Below are 20,448 nucleotides of genomic sequence, written 5' to 3'. Positions count from 1 at the left end.
GCTCAGTGATGAAGATATAGGTTGAATCAGTAATTCTGTTGCTGTAACTTTAAAGCCTATGGTTGAGGAAAAAATTCGTGAGGCTGTAAAAGAATCAGTCAAAAGTTTGAACGTTGCACAGAAACTTTGGCAGACAGACGGTCATAAACGGATTAAAGACATGTTGGCCACGCATAAGAAGGATCTAATGGAATGTATTAGGAAGGTGGATACGGAAGTCCAGCAAATGGTAACTACTACTGCACAACAAAAGGCTTCTTATCTGGTACAGCGTATACAGACAGCAGTGGCTGATAATTGGGAAAGTAGTTCAACCAAGTTGGGACAACAGGTGGGGCAACAGGTAGAAAATGTTTTGACAGGGCAGGGAACTAAGGTTCAAGAGGCTATTTCTGAGATGGTGCAAAAGGAGGCTGAAGTGCAAAGGCACCTGGCTAATATTTTTAGCGAGTTGTCCGAGATCCGGCGCAGAATAAACAATGACTTACCGGCTGCGGCATATTGGCAGCTGCAACAGGCTGGGACTTCTGGCGGTGCTGAGGCTACCAACGGGGTGATGATGGTTCCGGGAGGTGTTCAGGTCGCTGGTGGTGTTGAGATGGAGGTGGCAATGTCGGCAGATGGGTCAGCGGTTGCTGCAGAGGTGGCGGCTGTGAATGATACTGCCGCGGCTGTAGATGATGCTGTGATGGTTGCTGTAGGAGGGCCAGTGGCTGCTGCAGCGAGTAATGCGGTCATGGCGGCAACAGTGGGTGTCTCGGCTGAGGTTGGTGGAGGGGCACTGAACACTCCTCCTCCAGTGGGTGAAGGAGATGAAGGACTTGAGGCCGGGGTTAATTTCGATGTAGGTTCACCCAGTGAAGACGTTGATCCCAGTTTGTTGGATCAGCCTGATGGATGGTGAAACCATGCCTAGCTGGATGGTTTCAGAAGGGGGTAAATGTCATATATTTATGTTGTGATGTCATATATTTAAGTTTGCAGACATGTTTTAGTTGTTACTCTTAATTACTCTTCAATTGCTCTCAGAAAGAATAAAGAGAAAATATATTATAGTCAGTTGATATTGAGAGTCCTAACACAGAACATTATCTGGTTTGGGTTCGAGTCTTATTAAGACCAATTCAGCTATTTACAGACATCCTATTACTTTAGCTAGTTTGCATAGGCAGATATTCTACCCCTTCAAAGTGCATAGTTAATTAATACATTGTATTAATTAAACAGACAGTCATCCTGTTGCTCGGTGTCCTGATATACAGACAGACATCCTGCTACTTCAGAACTTTCCAGCTTAAATAATCAGTAGTTTTGAATTATTAATATATTTAACCATTTCTAAATAAAGTATATATATCTAATCTTATTTACTCAAAAACTGCATTTAATCCAATATAATAAATACTTAAAAAACTGTTTGCATTTTGAATTGAATATTAAGTCTACTCTATCATTAACTTATGAAAGTCTGTCTATATCACAGTACCAACACCCACCCAAGAGAAATCGCCCCTAGAGGCCTATACGGGCGTATCCGCTAGTCCTTATATAAAAGTAACAGGATGTCTTTGTGTTTGTACCAAAAGATCTTGCTAACCGCTCTGAACCTATTTGTACCTGCTCATAGGTCCTGAGAAGGTTACTAACTATTTTTTTCTTGGAGGGGGGGGGCCGGGGTGCGGATACTTAAACACACACCCCAACCCCAAATAGTTATTGTGGGAATTTGATTATGGGATGGATTTTACTTTTTCTTTTTGAAAAAAAAAAATTGGGTGGTCGAATTCAACTCCCAACCATCCATAGTGCCCCTAGAGGCCTCTAGGTGCGTAGCCGCTAGAATTATAAAAAGGTTCTGAAAGTCATATTTTATCTTATATAAACCCTCTGTGAAAAGAAATAATAATGAAAACGCCTTAAAATTTTTCAGATACAAAATTTTGTATTTATGATAATTTGACACGTTAAGTACGTGTCATTTAATCTGGTTGGAAGTAGTTATGGTTATGCCTTCATGATTATTCGACCAATCACCACGTTTTTAAAAGCGAGGCTATTCTATAATTAGGGTCGGTCCTTCCATCCATCAGTGCGTCTGTCCGTCCGTCCGGAACGGATAGCATTTTCGTTAATTTAGGTATGTTAGAATTGTACTATCGATTTAAAACTTTGCATGGTGATTCCTGTAGTAGTTAGTTACGAAATCGTAGCAACTCTATAATCATTATCATAATGGCCTTACGTTCATATTAAACATGTTGATTTTTTTACTTTTTTAATATCAAATGTTTATGTAAACTAATTATCTTATTGATCTGATTTTTGGTATACTAATTCCTGGGACAACAAAGAACAATATTATAAGCGAAGCAACTCTATAATCAAGTCCTAAAAATGTAAGTATGTCCATTAACATAATCCTGTATCAAGCAGTTTTTCAACAATACATACTCTTATACATTTACATTCTGATTATTCAGTTCTGACAATATTCAAGTGTTAATTTCCGTTTGTCCTACCGTTTCAGAGCTTTGCTTTTATGAATGTTGTCATCCTTGTTAAATCTTTCATATTTGGTGCGCAATTTTTTATTGGATAAGGTTGTCTTGGGTCAATAAGGTTTTTATGTTGGCGACAATTTGGCTGCCGTACCATTTACATTAATCTATCGTTCATTATTCAAACTTAACCTATATTAATTAAATAAAACTAACCTAGCAGCAGTTGGTAACGTTTAAATTTCTTTATGACTCTTTTATGTGGGATTCGAGCCCGTAACCATAAAACTAATTGTGAATCTTTTTTTAACTTTTGAGGCAAACTAAAATTAAAACTTAAAATTGTAAAAAATGACAACTAATTAGTAAGACGTTTTGCTTTATCAAATTTATAATTTAAATTTTTTACTTAAAGGGAAAATTCTTATTCACGAAAATTTAAATTTTCTTTTAATAAGATTTAATTGTACAATTGTTTGTAGATGATTTACATGCGTTTTATATGTTAGAGGTTAACATTCGCGTTTTCAGAGGTGAATTTTCAAGAATTGAGATTTTATTAATAATCGATTACAAGATAAATCAATGTTACTATAATACAATATCAAGTATACAGAATGACCCTCGAAAAAGTATTTTTAAGCATCTGCAGCCCTTATTTCTCAATGAATTTTAAAAAAATGCTTATGTCCTTGTTCTCCATAGTATTCCACATAAGTAGATATAAAAATATTTTTTTTACCTCCATTAACACCGGAGATTTTTAGAGCTAAAGTTTTGAAAAAGTGACTGAGAAAAAGAATTTTTTTTTGTTTCTCTTATTTTTTGGATGGTTATATTATGTTTTTCTGGCAACTGAATAATGATACACAAAGAAAAACAAGTTAACTAATTATTTCTTTTTTATTCCACCAAAAAATATAAATTTTTAATGGCAAAAAATACTACTGAATGAATTGATTATTTGCAAATTTTAGGTTATTTATTAACCCTTATTTGAGAAAAGGATTAATTATGACAGTTGCTCCGCCTACTTTTCTGACATCTCAATAATTTAATAGTGGGTTAATTAAGCTTTTTAGACAAAAAAATCATTATGTTTTAATTTTATTTTCTTTATAACTTTTTTGTTATTAAAGTTAGGATTGTAAAACAAAAACAATTTTCCTGATATATTCATAAAGATTTATTTGGTTTTTTAATCTTAAACAATTTTGCCTAATAAGTAAGTTTTTCAAAATATCATTAAACTAAAAAGACTCAAAAAATATGTGTAAAAAAATGCTTTTTACTCAAAAACTAAATTTTTTATTTCATTTTTGTATAAAGTTTCTGCTAGTAACAAAAATAAAAGGATTTCTACCTTAATTTTGCTAAAAAAGTCGTTTCATGTTAAAAGTTACTTTTTCCTCAGTCACTTTTTCAAAACTTTAGCTCTAAAAATCTCCGGTGTTAATGGAGGTAAAAAAAATATTTTTATATCTACTTTTGTGGAATACTATGGAGAACAAGGACATATGCATTTTTTTATAATTCATTGAGAAATAAGGGCTGCAGATGCTTAAAAATACTTTTTCGAGGGTCATGCTGTATATCTAGAATATATACTTGATAAGCATACTTATAAATGGAAGGTTGATTCAATTTTGTTTAGACATGTATAAGAAATAAAAACTATTGTTTGATTTTTTTTTGTAGATCCTACAGTGTGTTTTTTTTATGAGCACTTTTTTGAAAGCAATTTTACCCCACTTATAGTTATCAGAATTTAATGATTAATGGCTTATTTTCTTCGTTTTTTAAGGGAAATTATGAAACAACAAAAAAAATTACAGTTTTTGTTGAAAAAGTACAGTAAAGTTGAAAATTAAAAACTTAGGTGTCAACATATAAAAATGGTTTTAGCGCATTTTTCTTTAAAAATGGATTTTCTGTAGTCGACTTTGGGGGGCCAGTGCTCCCTCCCTGGTTGAGATATGACCTTCAAACTTTGATATGTTCTAGTACATGTCCCTAATAGTATCTTTAGCTCTATATCTCAACTTTGAAGTGTTTAGCAGCCATTCTTGCAAAAGGTTGATTATTTGAGCATAAGAAAAATGCGCTAAAACCATTTTTAGATGTTGACACCTAAGTTTTTAATTTTCAACTTTACTGTACTTTTTCAACAAAAACTGAAATTTTTTTGTTGTTTCATAATTTCCCTTAAAAACGAAGAAAATAAGCCATTAATCATTAAATTCTGATAACTATAAGTGGGGTAAAATTGCTTTCAAAAAAGTGCTCATAAAAAAAACACACTGTATTTATTTCTTAAATTAATAAGCCTATCTTAGGCTAAAGGTAAACTTAAATAGCTGCATCCATGTTTTGTTTTACTGAAATATGCTCCACAACTAAGGGAATATTTCCTAGAAATTGATTAGCCGTCTATCTTGAATAAGAGCCGAGAAAATGTTATTACTCCAAAACGTTTCAGACGGACAAACGGACATTTTAAATTGTGGAGTAGCTTTTAATACTAAAACGTTATGAATATAGAATATGTACGTTGATTTTTTTGTCGTCCATTAAGGTTGCTAATATAGACGTCATTTTTGGTCAGTTCGTTCACCCAGTATGAGGGGAGGGAATGGGGTAAAAGGGGGTGAATGTAGTGTATTATTATTTTAGCCAACTGTGAGTATCATTTTATTAATTCGTTTCCTACACTAGAAGATTCTAAAATGTGCTGGTAGGTTTTAATTAAAATGTAAGGCTGCGCCCGTGTTCGCGTATGCGTATCAGTATGAGTGGCTGGCAGCAGGAATCTAAAGGGATAAGACATTGGCCGATAAATCAATATACATCCCCAACCATGATACACAAAATTAACTCTTCTGTAAATTACTATTAGTGGTCGAAACGTTTTAACAATAAACCTAATGAACCAACTAATCAAAATTCAAGAAAAGTTCCTAAAGTTGTCAAGTTAACGAATAAGAAAACGCTTTATAAAACTTTGGGGACTTGTGTAATAAACAGCCCTATGTCCCCTCCTTCCCTGGCTTAGCAGCGCGTCTAGTCATGCATATCAGCACACCAGAATGCAATATCATAAATTTCTAATATATTATCTATTCCGAGAATTAGAGATTAGCAAAATGACCATAAAAATGGCTTAAAATAATAAATCTCTGTTTGAAAAAGCGAAGCATTTCAATACTTAGTGTGATTTCCAGGGATCTAAAGGGATAAGACAATGGCCGATAAATTGATGTACATTCCCAATGATGATACACAAAAATACCCATTCTTTAGAATATAATTAGTGGTTGAAACGTGTGAACACTCAACTCAATGAAACAACCAATCATAATAAGTCTCCAAAGTTGTTAGAATCTTTGTTATAATTTCATATTTAGATGGTGATTTCTTAGACAATAAGCCATGTGTTTTAAGGCAGTACCTACTAATGGATCTACTACATTTTTTCTCTAAATGATTTTTTTTTCTTTTTCTTATCCCCTATATCCATAATTATTATTTATAATAATGAAGTATATATTAGAAATGATTAATCTTAACACAAAGCTGAATATAAACTATCAACTTTGTAAATTAATATCCTGGCCTTTATTGAGTGTTACTGCAATACAGCAAAAATATCATTACAATCGGTAAATGAAAATGTATACTGGCTTGTCATTGTTAATTTCGTCTGTGTATTTGCCTACTAGTGGTCATTTGTATTGATTGAGTTTAACTTTTTATGGGCACTGTAAAGAGCTTCAAATATGCGCTAAATTTGCAAATTTGTTCAAAGCAAAAATAAGTAACTTAAATCCTCTCCTCCCACCTAATGAAAAATGACATTTTATTATTTATTTTTCTAAAACTTATAGCGGCGCAGTTGACCTTCCCCTACCGCCCAGAAGCAACATAAACTTTAGTTTATTAGCGAATTTTAAAATCCCAAAACTTATTTTTTATCAGTTATCGAATTATTTTTTAATTAACTAAAAGATGGATTAAAGCTAGTTTTTTCATCCTAACTCCCCCTCTGATCACAGAGGCCTTGGATGTTAGGGGCGCTAGTATTTTAATAAAATTGACCTTAGCGTTTTTTCTCATCAAAAAGTTGAGGTATAGTCCCTTTCGTGGCAACGCCTCTTAAGGAGCGTTTTTTTCGTATTTTCACAGTAGCTTTTCTCCTATTTCTAGCCCTGCGGGACAATAACCTATCAAAAGCTATTGTCAAAATATGAAACGCCGCTTAAGAGGCGTTGTCACGAAATTGACCATACCCAAAAGTTGTTAAAACTGCTAAACAATTGAAACTGGGTATTTAAAAAAAACTTTCGTTGTCACATGAACTATTTAAACAGTATGCACAGATAAACGTGAATATAATTTCACATTGATAATAAATCATAGAGAAAAAAATAAAAGAGAGGAATCGAAGCAACTAGAAGACGAAAATAGGCAGTGGGCCTAGAGGCCTACTCAGCGCTGTTGCCGCGATAAAATTTATTGCTATTCCACTACTTTTCAAATGGGAGGATTAAAAATTATTAAAAAAAATATTTTTTTACTTTTTACTATTTCCATATTTAGGGCAAGAATATTAGATTAGATATTTTTGTTTTAATGTTTTAATTAAAAATTACATAGAATTTTATTTTTATTTAAAAAAATTTGTTCATGAAAGATGAATCCTTCTATTTCTAAAAAGAGGAAAATTTTTTTCATAATGAACATTCAGCTGATTCTGACCGCCCACGGCTGTTTACTAAATATCGCTTCTCTTTTTATTCACATTATTATTTATGATTGACTTACAAAAAGCCCTGGGCCGTTTTTGATTTTCGTCTGCTTCTAAATTTAGGGATGGGGAAGTAGTATTTACCATGAAAAAGGGGTGAGTATTCATCCTCTTATCCTTTTTCCTTATGCAATAAATTCATTATCAAAATAATAGAGTCTTACAGTAGAGTAGTATTTGTAATGGTAAAAGACTACTTGTTGGTTATGTTCCCTTAAAAAATCAAAATATTCGTAATATGAAATAACCAAAGTATAAGTGAACAAAGCTATCTTTCTCAATTAAAACAGCTTCTTTTAGAGAGTTTTTATTTTGTTCTGTATAATGAATTTGACTGTTTGGTACCTACTTTAATGTCCTTTAATGACATATGTATTAACACCCTCCCACAAAAAAAATGCTTTTAGATCAAGTTACGTGCTCATGATTTTTTCAGTTGGTTGAATCACGTGGTTGCCATTGTAAGGGGGTAGATACCCAGAGGTGTGTCAGGGGGGTGGATACATCCCCTTCTGATCTTATCATCATATTTTTCATTTATTTTCTTATAATTTTCAACTCATGAAAGGGCAATGATTGTTATATGCCATGTTATTTCATGAATAAATGTTATTGTATGTCTATATTTTTAAATCTAATATTAGAATGTCCTTGACCTTGAACTTTCTACTCCGTGAACTAGAAGTTCAAGTCAAGGTCAGAAATGGATATAACATACAACATACGTATTTTTACACGGGGAAATTCGTCGTCAATTTAGCTTGCTAACATTGTAATCGTTTATTGGTAAGTTCGTTAATCCAGTAGAAGGAGAGGGGATAGGGTAAATGGTGTGAATGTTGATGGGGGGTATCATTATTATAGCCCGCTTAGAGCATCACTTTATTATCTAGTGCAACATCCAAGTAATGATAAATCGATTAGGTCAGAGATTCAAACTATTTCAGTGTACATATTTCTGCCTTTGGTTTACTAGAATACAAAAATACTCCTTTTACATTGAGCATGTGTCAATACGTCGATTCGCTTTGGTCTTTATATAATTCTGACAGTAAACTTTGAAACTACATAATTTTTTAGTGATGAACACTATGACAATAAGGCACAATGTATGTTATATGCAACGTCTGAATAAATCAAAGGAAAAATACAGAGGTGGATTCTTTGGCTCAATGCCTTAGTAAAATTAGTGAGGCTTACTAAAAAAATTGTGAAAAATCCTCCAAAATCGAATAAAAATCTACAAAACTTAAAAATAAACTAATCATAAAAGGGTTATTAACATAAGATTTTATTTAATTTTTGTAGGTTTTTAATGCGATTTTAGAGGATTTTTTACAAAAAAAAATTTAGTAAGGCAGTGAGCCAAAAAGTTTTTTTAAAGAATTCACCTTAATTTAAAATAAAATAGACTAAATCACATAAATATCCACGTCAAAATCTTCTAACTTTCAGCTAGCTTAATTACAGATGAAAAGATTCATAATTAGAAATCAAGAAAAACCGCAAATTTTGGATACGGGTGTATTGCGAACAAACAGACCATAGAAAATTGTACTGTTTAGCAGTGCAACTACTCTATAACTATCTTAGTTTGTTAGTCAAACCAAACAGCCAAGTAGAAAACAATATAGAAATACTGTTTTTTAGTATACAAGTTTATTGTTCTGTTTTGAGATGCATAGCAACTCTATAAGTATAGTTATTTCTCGCATCGTATTATAAACGGCTTTCCGCGGATATAGAATGTACAATAAGATAAAAACTAGTTTGTTAGACCCGAGGTGCCGAAGGCACCGGCTAAAAAAATTGGTTTTAATCTTATGATTGTACATTTTTATATTCGTAGAAAGCTGGATATAATACGATGCTAGACATAGTTTTTTCGTATGGATGAGAACCGGTTCCTATCCACCGGATTCGAATGAATACGAGAAATACTGTTTTTTAGTATACAAGTTTAATGTTCTATTTTAAAATGCATAGCATCTCTATAAGTATAATCTTTCTTCACTTACTAAATGACTGAAAAATGTTGTATACCGCTACTCTTCATTTTGGGGAAGCTTTCCCTTTACATAGGTCCCGGGTTGGTTTTAGAATATTTTATTTATCAGAATTAAGTCTTGGGATGGTTTCAGGCTATTTTTGTTTTCCATCCTTACACCTTCGACTACAGAACCTCCAGTTGCAAGGGGCGCAACGGCTAGTAAAATTAAAGAAACAAAGAACCCCCCCCCCCCTAATTTTTAAGTAGTTTGAAAATAAGGAGGAGGGTGTTAGTTCAAATGTAGGATTAATTGGCAATATTTTTTAAAAATTTGTTGGTTGGTAAAAACTAGTTGTAGAGTAGCATAATGGAAACTGTATTTTTAAATAATTAATTAGTTATGATAATATTAAGGACAGCATATGGCTTGAAAGTGTACACTTAGCGGTTCATTACAATAATGGATGTAGAATAGATGTGGATATTATGACAAGGGGGAAATATGTCGTCAATTTACCTTGCTAATATGGAACTCATTTATTGGTCAGTTCGTTCATACAGTAAGAGAGCGGAGGATGGGTAAAGGTGGTGGAAGGGGAGGAGTAGTTGTTATAATAATAATAATAATAATAATAATGTTTATTTGGTGCTGCCAGGTACCCCCTAGCTTAGGAGATAGCACATACAATACTCTAAATTGCTGCTATCTATCGACAATTTAGAGTTTACATTATGATGTTTAGTCTCATACAAAATAAAATAATATATACTAAGAGATTAATTATTAACTAAATATAATTTGGTGGAAAAGAAGTAAAATTTTCAGGATATGCACCAGGAGCTACGGGAGTACTATCTTGACCAAAATGGGGATAGTGTATTTGATTCCTGAAGCCCCTTTTTAAAGAAGACGAAAAGAAAAAAAAAGAATATAAAACAAATTAAATGTGAAAGGGAATATTGAAACTTTAATTTAGTTAAATTGAGTTGTGAGGATGGTAAAAAAAGTAAAAAAAAACACAAATAAACATTTATATTATGTTAGAGAAATCAGTAAATAATAAGAAAAATGAAAAAAAGATATATGAAGGAATTTAGAGAAAAATAAAACAAAATTAATATGAAAGTAAAGAGAATAAAAAGGAAAAATAATAAGATAGATCATTAATGTATATAATTTTAATACCATATTTCAAGTTTTAAAATATCATTGAAGATTAATAAGTAGGTAAAGTTTTTATAAAAAGAAAGGAGAAAGAAAAAAAACATAAAAAGGAAAAAAAGCAATACTTCAAGCCTTTGTCATTGTATTATTTTTCAAAAAAAAAACCAGAAATTTCTCAATTCAAAATAATATTTTTTTATAGAATGCCACTTTGAGCTTTGCCCTATATTCAACCCTCCCCTCCCCGCCAAAAGACAACCCCCCCCCCCTACTTAAAAAAATCACTAGGTTTTTTATGAAATCAATTGTTATAGCCCACTACGTGTTTTACTTTATTTGAGAACATGAAAATCTGGTGTAAGATCCAAGTAATAATATATCCATTATTACAATTTTAATTTATATTGTAAAAGTGGGACATGCTTTTTGGAAGCGAAGCTTTTTACATTTATGGTTATGTTGTAGTTAGACGTAAACTATAAAGCGTAGCAAAAAACAGAAAGTATGTACGTCAATTTTTTACATGTTGATGTTTTATCTTCTTTAATACAAATTAAAATCAATATTGTTCAACTAACTTAGAGGATTTTTTTCAGTATGGTTCAAAAACCGATCAATATCTGGTGGATTAGAACGAGTTCTCAGCAATATTTAAAAACATGTATAGCATCGTAATACAGACAATTTTCCACGAATATTAAATTGAAAACACATAAAATTAATACCAGTTTTGTTAGTCCGGACCTTCTTCTACACGGGCCCAAAAAAACTGGTATTAATCTTTAAAATTTTTATTTTAATATCCGCGAAAAGCTGTCTATTATACGATGCGATAAATAACTATTTCAGTTAAGATATCTTAATCTAGGTACTTTGAACAATTTTTATTTATTTTTAAAAATCCGTTAAAAGATCTTTTAATGAAGATGTGTGAACAAGCCATATATGTAGCATAGATGCTCTACTTATACGGAATTATGTTTAAGTAACTGCCATTGTCTTTGTCATAACAAAGAACTTATTATCCTAATAGAAATATATTATTACATATACTTCATTAATTACAAAATGTAAAAACATAAATTTAAAAGATTTAGACCCCAGCTATATTTTTTTAAAATTCAAACTATAATTTAATTTTAAAACATTACAAAATTGATTTGATTATCAAACCTCCTTAAAGATAATTGTTATGAGTAAAGATGTATATTCGAAACAACTACCCCCCCCCCCCACACACACCAAATATCAAGGACCTTTTAGTCAGCAGATAAAAATGTATCTCATTAAACTTTTCTCACTCAATTAAGCTTTTAAACGTTGTTGTGTGTTATTATCATTGTTTTAGTTAAAGGGTTGGTAAATTATCCATGTCTTTTTGGGTTATTGTCACATTTATAAGATCAATAAGCTATTCTAACTTTATAGTTAAATTTTGCCTGTTGTTCTCTTGGTAGGGCCTTTTCAATGTTCATTTCCAGAAACTTGAAATTTTACTTTACCTGCTATCAGCTAATTTTCAAAGACCCAATACAAAATCACGGCAGGGTCTTTGTCTTGTAGGGAAAGTTAAATATAGCCTATTTATTTAGATACTTATTTTTGCAAATATTTTTTTTATAAAAGCGATCAAATATTTTTTCAGCTGTAAGTTATTTTAAAATTCAAAATTATAATATTGTACAAAAAAAACATGCAGCCAAAGTTTTAAAAATCATTTTAGAAATAACTGCATAATAATATAGTAAATTACTGACAAAATAACCAAATAAATGCAACGTTAATCAAATCAGTTAGAAACGTGCATATTTTTATATGGTTAGACTAATAGACAGTATCGCACTTTTTCATGTAAGCATTAATACATAAGTTATTTATTGTGTATTATAGACAGCTTTCCTCGGATAGTAAAATGAAAAAGTATAATACTAATTCCAGTTTTGTTGGTCACAAGAACCCGTCCCAACACATGATATCGATGTTATGATTTTCATTTATTATTTATAGAAAATGATGCAATACATGATTTTTTAGTATAGCTTGGAATATTTCTAATCCAGCATATGGCAATCGGTTTCCAAGAAATGACTGCAGCTTACATGGATTTTTTATCCACAAAGCCACATTTTTGCAGCAAAAACTTAAATGGTCACTTTAGTATGGTTCATGATTAAAACTCACAAGCTCTGCTTTTTGTCAAAGTATTTTTTAAAATATCTATAAAATCTTAGTTCCTATTTTTGTCTTCGCTTAAAAATATTAAATGATTAATTTTTATGGCTTATTTATGGTAAATTGTAACTGAACCATGTAATGAAAAAGCACTAAAAATAGCTAATTTTTGCATTAAATTACATATTATTATAACTTAATTTTTCAAATTTACTTCTTTGTTATGCAGTTTCAGATTCTGTAGATTTCGTGGCAACGCCCCTTAAGGGGCGACTCTTCGTATGTTAGGGAATTGGCCCCTCAGGGTTAGAGAGTCCTGCAGGGGCTAGAAATAGGAGAAAAGCTACTGTGAAAAATACGAAGAATTGCCCCTTAAGGAGCGTTGTCACAAAAGGGACTATACCCAAAAAATCTTCATATAATTGTCTAAACCTAAATTTATACATTATATAAACATTTCTTTATAAAAGAATTTAATCCTAAAATTCCTATAAATCAATGTTATATTTTTTTTTCATATTAACAGGGATTTAAAAGAATGAAGACAATGGCCGATAAATTGATATAAATCCTCAATGATGATACAAAATATTGCCCCTTTTGTTTTTGATTGATTGATTAGCCATAGTTTCTTAGGGTTTGGACCTAAGTAGTCATGGAGTAGGCTGAGACACTTTTGTATAGCCACTAGGGCTATCAAGCTCCACGTTCAAGCACATTATGACTTGACCCGCTATCTCATGAGAGCTACTCATTATTACCTCACCCTCGCCGAGTATGGCAGGTGTCCCAAATTAAGTCACCGTAATGAATGACGCTCTCCGCAGAGGAGCTTGGGATAAGGGTAGTACTGATATTATGTACATGACTATTGAGTATCCAAACTTACTCAATAATCTCCTTCTTACACAACCAGGGGAAGTTGCGTGAATGTATTCAACTGAGAAATTCGAGTTGCCACATGGGGACTAGAACTCGAACTCTCATCACCGTAACTCAGTGCGTTACCACTGAGCTACGACGCCCCTCTTGCCCCTTTTGTTACAATTAGTGGTTGAAACTTTTGAACACTCTCTTTAATGAACCAATCGATAAAAATTTTTAAAAGTCCCCAAAATTATCGAACCAACAAATAAGAAAACATTTTTATATAACTTTGGGGACCAGTGCTTTATACAGCCCATTATACCCTCCCTCCTTGTCATATTAAGCATGGTAAAATGAGTGTAGAGGGAAACAAATCAATAGTTTGTGTGGAAAGGTTTGTTGGCGCTCCAAACATACATTAGGAACCTAGTAATAGTGTCTGACTGATTAGGACGTAAGGAAAAAAATTAGCCAATGAGAGGTCATTATTGACCAATGGTAAAATTTATAGTGGCCTCTCATTGGCTAATTTTTTTTCTTACGTCATAATCAGTCAGACACTATTACTAGGTTCATACATTAGGTAGTGTTCTACACTCTAAAAAATCTTATTCAATCTTAAAATATATTTATTCCCTGCTGACATATTTAAATAGCCATTATAGGGTGTTACAACTAGAACTATATACAATCAAATTTCTATATTGGGATCTACTGCAGTTCACGGTAAAATATTGCTGGTAAACAATATTTAAAAAAATCTATGAATTTTAAAGGCTGCTAGCTGCCAAACGGCTGAACGTACAGATCATGCCCGCACACCATTTTAAGTGGCATAAGAAGGCCTACAAATAATCTGAATTAGTCAAGATCCAATTATGCACAGGGAAAGCTTCACTGAAGAAAAAACGTGTAAAATAGGTCTTTTCGGGCATTTCTTTGCACTGCGAGATAATTATGCATTATTGATTTATGGCTATTCCAGATTATTTGTAGGCCTTCTTAGGCCACTTAAAACAGTGTGCGGGCATGATCTGTACGTTCAGCCGTTTGGCAGCTAGCAGCCTTTAAAATTCATAGATTTTTGGAAATATTGCTTACCAGCAATATTTTACCGTAAACTGCAGTAGATCCCTACATTGTACACATACATGTTGATAGAAATAACAGCATAAAATTTGACAAATATCAAACATACATTGGTATTTTATTTTCATGTTATCAGGGGGGATGGTAATTCTTTTTCTAGGGGCAATTTATCTTGGGAGGTTGGTGGTACCCCACCCCAAAATAGTTATAAAACTTTCCAGCCACACTGTAAAGGTAAACATATAGGGTCAGCGATTAGCGAGATCCTTTGGTACAAACAAACAACCAAACAGACAGACAGACATATGAACATCCAAATACTTTATCATAAGCATAGATTTATTTCAGTGTTGTGAGCTAAAATATCGGCAGGAGAATTGCACTTTTATTATTGCTGCAGATTAGGTATTGCACAAGTTTTGGCAACCGTCAGAAAACAAATAGAAACAGTTGTAAACTTGAGTTGATTATTACATTCCTATGCTGCTTTTCTAGTGTTATAATATGAGAAAAATACATGTCTCAAATACTACTAACCCCAGTACAAAACTCAAGCTACTTCATTTTAATATTTATTTCCAAATTTTCGGAAAAAGGCATCTTTTCTCTTCAGGGCATTTAAATTTTTAACATGATTTCACGGCAACAAACAATTATTTTTACACCACAGTGCATGTCTACACATTGTCAAAAATATCAACAAAACTTTACTGTTAAGGACATAAGCTGCGGACACGACGGACTGACGTTACTTAGTTTTAATTGTAGAGAAGCTTCACTTAAAAATTGTATTATTTTAGATTAAGATGGAATATAAATAGATTGATTCTCCTTGTATATTTTTAGAAGGCGCGCAGTCATTCTTAAATCTAGTCTGTCCACTACACTTTAGGATCTATACAATTGGATACCTATAATACAAAGTAGTTTGATGTCTGTCCGTCCGTCTGAAGCTTAAGATCTCGGTAACTACATAACCGATTGGATTCTACTCTTCAGGGAATATATCTACTGGTCCTGTGGTGGTTTTAAACTATTTTTTGGGGAGTGGGACACCCGCAACCCCCCCCCCCCAAAAAAAAAAAATACTCCTGATTTTTTTTAGGCAGTTAATTCAAAATGTGGTGGTCACAGCACCAAAGTTACCTATTTTTTTTTAATTTCCTCAAGAGGCTAGGGGCGAAGCCGCTAGTAATTCATAAAGTGGTTGGTCATATCATAGCAGAAAACAACTCAAACACCAGACTAAAAAAGAGCAACTTTGATGTTGTAATTTCACTATTTATCTTTTTCTACAATAAAATTTTAAAGGATACGTTTATCTTAAGTTAAGAAGAGCCATATCAGTTTAGCGGTTAGCAAGATCCTTTGATACAGACAGACAGAAACACACACTCAGATCCTGTTACTTTTATATAAAGAGGGTTGAATGTTTAATTGAATAATCATGAATTGCAATTTATTGTAAAATTAAAATTTGTTATGTTTGTGAAAGAATCAAAATTGCAAGCTGAATATGTTTTGGTCAGATAATCTAAACAATGTCAAAAACAACTTGTATATTTTGAATTAACAAGGATGACAACATTCTTAAAAGCGAGGCTCTAAAATATAAAGGAAGAACAAACGAACATTAACACTTGTAGAGTCTGAGTAAGCAGAAAAAAAAGTATAAACAAAATTGTAAGTAAATTTGTTGCAAAATTGTTCAAATACAGGATACTGTTTAAGGAAATACTTACATTTTTTGGACTTGATTTAAAGAGATGCTTCGCTTATAAAATTGATACCTTGGAATTAGTATCAGATGAAAAGGATAAAAACATCTCATGAAAAAATTTTGTCAAAAAGTTAAAAATCATATTATGAATGGACGTACATACATTCTGATAAGGATTAAAAAGCTAACTGTTACGGACGAACGGGCAGATCCTAATTATAGAAGTAGCGCTTTTATTTCTGCAAATATAATACGTGGATATTATGACAGGGGACATTTCGTAGTCAATTTGGTTTATACCTAAATATATATTGTTCATTTATTGGTCTGTAGGTTCTTAAATGTGTTAAATAGGAAGGGTGGGAGGGGAGGGGGGCGTTTGTAACGTTATATCAGCCAGATGGAGCTACCACTTTATTAGAGTACACAAAATCCTGCACTGATGCAATATCCAATATCATTTTAAAATCTAATACACAATATAATAGGTCTTAGCCTTTTGTCTTCTAATTAAAATACCAAATAGCCTTGTTTGAAAGTAACAATATGTCTATCTTGCAGTAGCTCAAGAACCAATATGGTTCTCCAAAATATCCACACTACTTTTGGAAACAATCATTTATGTTCCATATACATAATTTTTTTAAATTTTGTATTAAATTTGTATATTCTATTTCTCACCAAAGAAGTATTAATAGTTATTTATCACATCGATTTATAAACAGCTTTCCGCGATTACTAAAATGAAAATTACAAGATTAAAACCAGTTTAAAACTGGTATTAATTTTAGGATTTTTATTAGATAATCGTGAAAAATTTCTATGATAAAATGATATTCATGATTTTTCTGTTTGGCTGAGAACCGGCTCTGATCAAGCGGATATTAATCGGTTTCAAATCCATACTTAAAAAATAAACGCTTTATTTTTCCCTTTATCCCTGAACTTAACCCATTGAAATGAAGTTGCTTTGAAGGTCTAGAATATTGAAGCTATACTTATCATTCACAACCAGAGATCAATCAATAGAATACTTCCACGAATGGTATCTTATTAGGATTTAGTGTAGTTCACGGTAAATTTTCCTATCAGTGTTGCGTAGCCGGAGCCGCCATATTTTGCTGGAGCCGGAGCCGTAATTTTCGTTAAAAAACGGCTCCGGACTAGATAAATAAAGAGATTTTTTATAAATTATAATTTGGTAACTCTGTTTTGTCATGTGCAAATGCCCCTATTAAGTTTTTCAAGTCCATTTTTATCAAAAATTGAACTTTTAAAACCTTAAAAAGTCAAAAATAGACGTGGGAAAAAAATATGTCAAGTTTTTTCTTGATTTTAGGTTGGAGCCGGAGCTGCACCAAAATCAAACGGCTCCGCAACGCTGGTTCCTATGAACGATTATCTCCAAAGGTACGAAATCTAAATGCTACTGGCTGCCCAACGGCTGAATGAACATGTTATTCCCGCACATTGTTATTAGCTGCATGAGAAGTCTTGCAAATAATCGGTAATAATTCAAATGATCTACAAGGATAGCTTAACAGAAAAATCTAAGTATTTTTCGCGCATTTATATGCACTGTGAGATAACTGTGCATTATTATACCGACCACCTGCACACCCATTTACTTTTATTCATTTCAAAATAAAAATGTCTCTGTGTTATGCTCTAATCCTGCAGGTCTTTACCTAACCTAAAATAAGCTTTAACAAAATTTAATGGGGATGTTTTCGGTTGTTGTCAACTTATGGAACCTTAAGAAACCGTCAAAATAAAGTTTATTAAAAAATCTGTGACTTTATAAATACTAAAAATATTTGCAATTTTTTTGGCATAAAGATACATACCATAAAAGCCTTGTCATTTGAAAATGCTTTTAATTATATATGGTTGTTTTTGATGACCAGAATGATGACATATATAGTTTTTTTTACAATTTCAAATGCACTTCGTAGAACTAACCCATTATTTGAATTAACCTTGTTCAATCAGGGGAATCATAAGTGCTAGGAAAATGGATGATAAATTAATGCATCCCTAGGGAGGGAGAGGACATTGGGCTGTTTCTTACACTAGTCCTTAAGGTTTAATAATAAGTTTTCTTATTTGTTTGCTTAACAACTTTTGGGACTATAATTGAATTTGGATTGGTTGGTTCTTTAAGTTAAGTGTCCATTGGAGTAATCATTGTATCATCATTGGGGAAGTCCACTATTTATCGGTCATTGTCTTATCCCTTTAGATCCCTATACAATTACCTACGGTAAAAAATATATTAAAATTTTTGGCGAACTACTTTGAATTCAGTAACTCAAATTTTTACAATACAAACCAAATGACCATCCGAATATTATCGACAGACTGACGGACCAAGAAAGATGTAGAGTAGATACTCATCGACAAAGAAAATCTTGACATGAAAAACCAATCTAGTTTATAATTTATAAATTAAAGAAAATTATAAATTATAAAATTAGTGTGCTCGTTATTGAATTAAATCATAATTTCGTCTTTATTATTATTCTATTTTTCATTGGAAAAAAGGATATAAATAACAATCACAATCATGTCCAACAATAGCAAAGAAAAGGGAAGGATAAAGGGATCTTACAGGATAAGACAATGGACGATAAATTTATCTACATCCCCAAAAGTTATAAACAAAATAACCCCTCCTGCAGATCAAATTATTGGTTGAAAAATTTAGACACTACTAGTTTTGAATCAACCAATCAAAATTCAAAAAGTTTTAGGGACAGATTACAAAACTTTGGGTACCAGAGTAATTTACAGTCCAATGTCCCCAAAGAAATGTAAGCTTTAATAACAGATGCACAATTATAAGACAGTCAACGTCCACTTGTAGGTTCTACGACAATCGTAGGAGTCCCAAACGTCGGAGTGGATAAACGCAGGAGTCCCAAACGTCAGAGTGACGAACGTAGGAGTGGGACAAACGTCGGAGTGGACATTGCTTAAGATTTGTAAACTCCAACGTTTGTCCCACTCCAACGTTTAGGACTCCTGCGTTTGTCCACTCCGACGTTTTTCACTCCTACGTTTGTCGTGGAACCCACTTGTAGAGTAGACTCGTTCTAATAAGAAATACTACGTATGTAGGTATATGTTTATTATTATTATTTTTGTTTTTCATATTCTGTATATATCATTCTGGGATTTATTATTCCGATTATGGGATACAAGAAGAGTATAAGGACAAAATCCTTTTTTATCCAAAATATTATTTATTTCATTAATTCTTTTCTCCTTTATTTTTATACATTTTCTTTTTATTTACTTACAACGTATATGAACCTCAAATTATATATTTATATTATTATCAAGGCTCGGCATCCACGCATCAGTCGCGAAAAAGACTCATAAGCACTTTTAGCAGACATATAAATCTATCTCAACCATAACATTTAAAGAATAGTAACTACTGCAGCTTCATAACGAAATATATTTCAAAGAAAAAATCTTCATTATCAAGAAAACAACAAAATAAATAAATGAATAAAAAAAAGCATTAAGAATTTTACAAAAATAGTCAAATTGTTAAAATATATCATAAAAAAATAAATTCACAGCTACTGTATAGATTTTTCTCGTATTCATTCGAATCCGGTGGACAGGAACCGGTTCTCATCAATACGAAAAAACTATGTCTAGCATCGTATTACAAACCGCTTTCTACGAATATAGAAATGTACAATCATAAGATTAAAACCATTTTTTTAGCCCAAAGCTCGGGGCTAAAAAAACGGGTTTTAATCTAATAATTGTACATTCTATATCCGCGGAAAGCGGTTTACAATACGATGAAAGAAATAACTATTCCTCTACCAAAACCAAACAAAATATTAGATGAAGCGGTCAAACTAGCTGTGTAACAAGAGAGAAAAAGGGAAGGGTATATATATATCTTTAAATTTTGAATGACTCAAAAATTTGATTTTAGATTTAATTTCTTTATTTTAAAACATTTGTTGATAAGTTTTCACAGGATACGAATTTCATAGAATATATAGTAACAGTGTATAATTGTACATTATAATCATTACATATACAAAAAAGTTTAAACAAGAATAATTTTCATGAAAACTGATGCCTTTTTGAAAAGAAAAACAAATTACTGTCCTT

At 32.0% G+C, this 20,448-nt stretch overlaps 1 protein-coding gene across 1 annotated transcript in view; it reads right to left on the bottom strand.

The window, feature by feature from the left end:
• Positions 1 to 20,448, bottom strand: part of XRCC1 (DNA repair protein XRCC1) — a 163,406-nt gene that overhangs the window by 54,154 nt on the left and 88,804 nt on the right. The gene's annotated exons all lie outside the window — the stretch shown is intronic.

This window comes from Acartia tonsa, chromosome 8, assembly GCF_053477335.1.
Source record: "Acartia tonsa isolate MP-2025a chromosome 8, ASM5347733v1, whole genome shotgun sequence".
NCBI lineage: Eukaryota > Metazoa > Arthropoda > Copepoda > Calanoida > Acartiidae > Acartia > Acartia tonsa.
Note: the sequence above shows the minus strand (reverse complement) of the source record. Positions and strands in the feature narration are given on the sequence as shown.